Genomic DNA, 6,000 nt, shown 5'->3' with positions numbered 1-6,000 from the left:
CTGATATGTAATTGTTTATTGCCATTTTTTTTCTTTAAAACTGTTTTTCTCTTTTGCTATATTCTTTTTTTCCTTTGATCTGTTTACAACAGGTCCCTTAGCATTTCTTGCAGCCTTGGTTTGGTTGTAGTGAAATCCTTTAGTTTTTTTTTGTCTGTAAAGCTTTTTATTTCTCCTTCAATTTTTTATTTTATTTTATTTTATTTTATTTTTTTACAGAGGCAGAGATAGACAGGGACAGACAGACAGGAACGGAGAGAGACGAGAAGCATCAATCATTAGTTCTTCACTGCGCGCTGCGACTTCTTAGTTGTTCATTGATTGCTTTCCCACATGTGCCTCGACCGCGGGCCTTCAGCAGACCGAGCAACCCCTTGCTGGAGCCAGCAACCTTGGGTCCAAGCCGGTGAGCTTTTCGCTCAAGCCAGATGAGCCCACGCTCAAGCTGGCGACCTCGGGGTCTCGAACCTGGGTCCTTCCGCATCCCAGTCCGATGCTCCATCCACTGCGCCACCACCTGGTCATGCTCTCCTTCAATTTTAAATGATAGCCTTGCTGGATAAAGTAGTCTTGGTTGTAGGTTCTTGTTCTGCATTACTTTGAATATTTCTTGCCATTCCCTTCTGGCCTCAAGTGTTTCTGTTGAGAAGTCAGAAGTCATCCTTATGGGGGCTCCTTTGTAGGCGATTGTCTTTTTTTCTCTAGCAGCTTTTAATATTTTCTCTTTATCATTTAGCTTTGGTAATTTAATTATGATGTGTCTTGGTGTTGGTTTCTTTGGATTTCTCCTTAATGGAGTTCTCTGTGCTTCCTGAACATGTGAAATATTTTCCTGCCTTAATTGGGGGAAGTTTTCCACTATAATATGTTTGAACAAAGTCTCTATCCCTTGTTCTTTCTCTTCTTCTTCAGGAACCCCTATGATGCGGATGTTATTTCTCTTCATGTTGTCACAGAGCTCTCTTAGAGTTTCCTCAGACTTTTTGAGTCTCTTTTCTTTTTTCTGCTCTGCTTCCATGCCTTTATTTATTGTGTCCTCTAACTCACTGATTCGATTCTCTGCTTCATCCATCCTGCTTTTAATTCCTTCCATTGTATTCTTTATTTCAGATATTGTATTTGTCATTTCTGTCTGATTCTTTTTTATTATTTCAATGTCCTTGTTTATATTTGTTATCTCTTTATTTAGGTTATTGTAATGGCCATCTATGGTGGTTCTAATATCTCTGAGCATCCTAACAATCGTTATTTTAAACTCTGCATCTGGTAATTTGGTTATATCTGATTCACTTAGGTCCTTTTCTGGGGATTTCTCTTGGTTTATTTGTGTTGTATTTCTCTGCCTCCGCATTTTCTCTTCACGAGAGTGGCTGTGATCACGTGCTCGGGTGCACAAGGGTTGGTGGCCTTGGCCTTTGCCCCGCCCCCGTGTGTGATGTTATGCTCGGTCCTGAGGGCACTGGCGAGCACCTTTGCTCAGCTGCGGGTCTCCGCCTGTTTCCGAGCTTTCGCCCTGCCTTTGCAGGATGATCCCACTCAAGGAACAGCTGCTAGCCTTGGCTCTACCACCAGGAAAGGCTGCGTGCCCAAGCTCAGCTTCGTAGCGGAACTCCACCTCTTCTGGACTTTTGGCTCCACCCCCGTGGGAGGAGCCTGCTACCAAGTCAGACCGCAAGCCTGGGTTGCACAGGCGGGGCAGGGATGTGCTCCTCTGCCCTTGCTCCGGGGCTGGTTTCTACCCTTTCTGGGTTTCCCGCCCTTCTCCCGGAGGCTGGATTACAGGCTGCCAGCAGCTGAGCTTAGCCGCTTTTGCACGCCCCCTTCTCCCTAGCCGGGCAAGATTGAGCTCACACCTGAGCCCACTGGTGGCCAGCCGGCTTCCGCCCCTGCCAGCAGAACCGCGCTTTTGTCTCCCGCTGCCGCCCGCTCTCTGGTGCGCCCTCAGCCATGTGGGTGGGGGCGTTGCAGCTCGGACCCTAAGACTCACTACCGTAGACCCGAAAGCTCCCTCCTTCTATGCGACTCTGCTCTGAATGCCGCGGGGGAGCTTGTTTGGCTGCTCTCCTGCTTCCCTTTGCTGGTATTGCTGTTTCCGGGGGAAATATTCACTTCAGCTTTGGGGAGTGACTCGTCCCAGGGGTTAGAGTGGCTATCTCCCAAAAATGTTTCTCCCTATGCCTCCTAGATTGCACTCTCTTCCTGTTACTGTGGTTCTCTCCCCTCTCCCTCCGTCTCCAGGAGCCCTGGGTGAGTGTTTGTGAGAGAGATGTTCTGCGTGGTCCCTTTAAGAAGGATCCTGGGTCTGCGAAATCAGACTCTCTCACAAACAGTATCCTGACTTGTTTCCAGCTAAATACTGTCCTTATGCTTCTTCTGTGCTCTGGGGCTGCAGGCTGGGGCTTTGTTCCTGGGGCTCAGGGCCCTTTCCCCTCTGCTAAACTCACTTCCCGCCACGCGAGTCTCTCCCTGCTGCCGTTCGCTCCGAGAAGCTGGGCAGCCCTCTCCGCGTTTCCGCTTTTCCTACCAGTCTCTGGGTGGCTTCTTCAGCATTCCTGGGTTGAAGAGTCCTTTTAGTTTAGTCCAAAGTTGGTTTTTCCAGTTGATAGTTCATAAAATTAGTTTGTAATCCACATTGGTTCTGGGAGGTAGATGCTGGTACGTTCGCCTACTCCAGCGCCATCTTGTCTCTCTCCACAGTTTTTCTACCATCTGCCCCAATCCAATGTGAACCTGTCTGGCCTCACCTACTGGCATTACAGCTACTCTCCAGGAAAAAGACTTTATTAGAGCTTTATGTCCCCTAGGGAAAGGGCTTTCCCCCCACTCCAGCCCCCTCTAGCCTTCTTGTCTCACCTAAGCAAATAGGGGAAAGCTAAGAAACACTTGTGAAGGTCACAGCCCAAGGACACAAGCTCTTAAAAAGATGCATATTTAATCATAAGATTACAAAATGCTTCTCTTCCCTACACCTTACCACCACACCAACAGGGTTTCCATATAATAGTCGGTTATAGGGAAAAAGATCCAAGATGCAGACTTTCTCTCAGGAGAAATGCTTAGGAAAGCCCAAAGTCAAAAAAGAGATAAAAACAGAGCATTAGAAGAATTTGAAGTCTCTGCAACCTACAGCTACAACAAAATTAAATACAGCCCAGCCTCTTATTAGATGAACATAAAACCTCACATCACAGGCCTTTTTACCTCAGTTCCTATCATAAAATCAAATGCTATAAACTACAAACACTGCAAGTGAAGAATGCCTTTTATGGGTTCATCAGTAAAGTAGAAATAGCCAAGGAAAACAAAGACTGAGCTCCTTTGAGAAGATAATGAAAACAGGTCACTAAAAGAACTATTCATAATAGCCAAAAGGTGCAAACAACCCAAATGTTTATCCAGACAAATGAATAAACAAATGTGGCATGCACCTACAATAGAATATTACTCATCCATTAAAAGGAGTGAATACTGATACATGCTATAACTTGAATGAATTGCAAAAGTATGCTATGTAAAAGAAGCCAGACTCAAATGTCACATATTGTATAATTCCACTTATATGAAATATCCAGAATAGATCAATCAAAAGAGAAAGTAAACAGATGAATGCCAAGAGCTGATAGGAGAGGGAGATGGGAAGTGACTGTCCAATGGGTAATTTTCTTTTGTGGGGATGAAGATATTTTTGAACTAGGCATAAATAGTACTTGGAAAATACTGTGACTGTACTAAGTGCTACTAAATTGTATGTTTTAAAATGGTTAATTTTATGTTTGTGAATTTCACATCAATTAAAAATTATACATCACTAGAAAATTCCCAAACTAAAGTGCAAAGGATAAAAAACAAACAAAAAAACAGAATAAAACAGAACATCTAAGAATTGTGAGATAATTTCAAAAGGTGTAACATGTGGAATTGGAATATGAGAAGAAGAGAACATAACAGAACATTTGAAATAATGATAGGAAAATTTCCCGAATTAATGGAAGACATCAAATAACAGAAACAGAAAATGCAGATAAAACCAAGCAGGTTAAATTTCAAAAAACCTTACCCTGCATGTTTTATTCAAATTCCAGACAAACAAAGACAGAGAAAAATCTTTTAAAAACTCAGAGGTTATGTGGGGCAGCTGTGTTAGGCTAGTTCATGGGATTATCAGCTGCAAGCACTTTGCCTGACTGGTGTATGGGTACATATCAGTGCTATGTGTGTATGGCCTATATAAGGCTATGAGTACTTGCCCGCAAGAGAGATTGGGGACTGTAGATGGCAGATTGCCTGCTCGCTACTGTGAGGGGCCATTTTGCTGTTTGTGTGCCGGAGAAGAGGTTTCTCCTGCCTGTGTGCTTGTCCACCATTGTGAGACTTTATTAAATGAAATGGCCCAATGCTTTCCAACTCCACAGTTTTTCTACCATCTGCCAGAATCTAAAAAAAAAAATCAACTTTTTTTATAGAAGAACAAGGATAAGAATTATAGCAGAAACCATGCAAGCAAGAAGAGAATTGAATGAAGTATTTAAAATCTTAAAACAAGCTACCAACCTAGAATTTTATACTCAGCAAAAGTATCCATTAATAGTGAAGGAGAAAGAAACTTGAAATAAATTGGGCTTTCTCAGATAAGCATAAACTGAAGGACTTCATCAGTAGCAAACCTGCCCTGTAAGAAATTATAAAAACTTTCTTCAAGGAGAAGAAAATTATATACCGTATTTCCCCATGTATAAGACATCCCCATGTATAAGACGCACCTTAATTTTGGGGTCTGAAATTTGAAAAAAAAAATGTATTACATAATTACTTTGAATTCAAAGTTTTACTCATCTACAACAATGAGTGCAAAAAGAAGTGCGAAGAAGAAGGAAATGCAACTAAAAAAATCTACAACCACTGTATAACATGTACTCAGTTTTTAGACCTAAAATTTTTCCCAAACAAGGTGCATCTTATACATGGGGAAATATGGTAGTTCAGAAACTTAGAAAGGAAGGGCATCAGAGAAAGATAAATGAAGTTAAAACAAAATCTTTAATTTTCTTATCTTAACTGACATAAAATATAACTGTTTAAAGTAATAATGGTAACAATGCATTGCATGATGATAGCATATGAATAAATGAAATGAATGCCAGCATTATCACAAGGAATGTGAGGGAAGAACTGAGAATACTCCATTATAGGGTACTTGTACTATATGTAAAGTGGTGTAATGTTATTTGGAGATGGACTTGGATTAGTTTAAAATGATGATTAAAAATAAAGACCATTATTTGCCCAAGGTACTTAAAATATAATTCAACAAAAGAAGAGAAGGATGGGGATTAAACTATATAATCCAGAAAAGAGAAGGCTTTATGTGTATTTATGTGTGTGACTAGGGGGTAAGCAGCAGAAAAGGGCACCATGATGAAAAATTCTCAAATACTTAGAGATATCTTGTTAAAGAAGTATCAGGCATAGTCTCCATTGCTCCTGAAGGCAATAATGGTACCAATAATTAAGAGCTATAGAAAATTAAAATTAGATGAATAAAAATATGAATTTTCCAGGAATTAGAGCTGTTCAAATACAGGTTGAGCAGTCTGGGAGGCAGTGATCTCCCAACAGTAGAATTTTCCAAGCACAGGCTGGAAGATAAGTGGAGATGATATTATAGAGTACATCCTACATTGAATCAGTGAAGAAGAGGGGTAGAAAAAAATGACTTTTAAAATCATTTGGAACTTTACAATTCTATGATCCTACCTCTTGAGTACACGTTAGTGTTAGTATTCTCCTTGACTGGAAAAATCCCATCTTAGATCAATTCTGTGAAACTTGGAGTTTTTTTTATCATCAGTACAGTAAAGATGTCAGTGAATCAACTAAATTTTAACTACATTTTTGATATTTAGGGTTTGGATTCCTTGGCTCCAGGCATCTAAATATGACTCTGGCTAATATGAGGCATTTTTGGAAGAACATCAGGGAATGCTCGGACTTGAATGAAGG

Source organism: Saccopteryx bilineata, chromosome 3, assembly GCF_036850765.1.
Source record: "Saccopteryx bilineata isolate mSacBil1 chromosome 3, mSacBil1_pri_phased_curated, whole genome shotgun sequence".
NCBI classification, from domain to species: domain Eukaryota; kingdom Metazoa; phylum Chordata; class Mammalia; order Chiroptera; family Emballonuridae; genus Saccopteryx; species Saccopteryx bilineata.
The sequence above is the reverse complement of the archived record's forward strand: the minus strand, read 5'-3'. Positions refer to the sequence as shown.